Below are 667 nucleotides of genomic sequence, written 5' to 3'. Positions count from 1 at the left end.
CGCACAAAGAATCTTTGATCATTAAAGGTATTGATGTTCAATAATACTTAATAGATTTTGTGTACTTCGAACATACAGGTATTTTTGGGTGAAGTGTTTAAAGCGGTATGATATGACATAAGCCCACTCGTGAAAGTAAACCGGTGAACAAACGGTAGACCGCGTTAGAGCAATCAGAATTATTGCAAATAATATTAAGCGTGTGATTTGACATTTTGAGCGCATAAAACCGTCAAGTGGTAACGATTAAAACATGGCCGCCTTTAGGTCTCGTCTATGACCGTAACGGCACGGACTTAAGTATCTGTCAATAACTTTAATATTTGTAAGTAGCGTCATCGACCTAGAGCGCGTATTTTCGCCTTGACGTTCACTCGGACAAAGTCATTCTTAACGTGTTTAGTCAGTGAGAAAGGTATATATTTACTACTCATTGCATAGGTAGCTAAAGCTGTTGATGTTTTAACTTTACGTGTGTCTTGGGGCGTTTTAAAACAAGTTGACTTAATATAAAGATTTTTAAAGCGCTCACAGGCGTTCTGCGCCTCGCGATCTATCAAAAGCGACTTTCACCATTTGTGCCCGGAGCGCTGCGCTGATTGGCTCGCGAGAGACACGTGATTTGTCGATGGGTTTTACTAATGTTGTCATTTTCACATCGTAATTC

The sequence above is a fragment of the Mya arenaria genome, chromosome 5, assembly GCF_026914265.1.
Source record: "Mya arenaria isolate MELC-2E11 chromosome 5, ASM2691426v1".
In the NCBI taxonomy this organism is placed as follows: Eukaryota; Metazoa; Mollusca; class Bivalvia; order Myida; family Myidae; genus Mya; species Mya arenaria.
Note: the sequence above shows the minus strand (reverse complement) of the source record.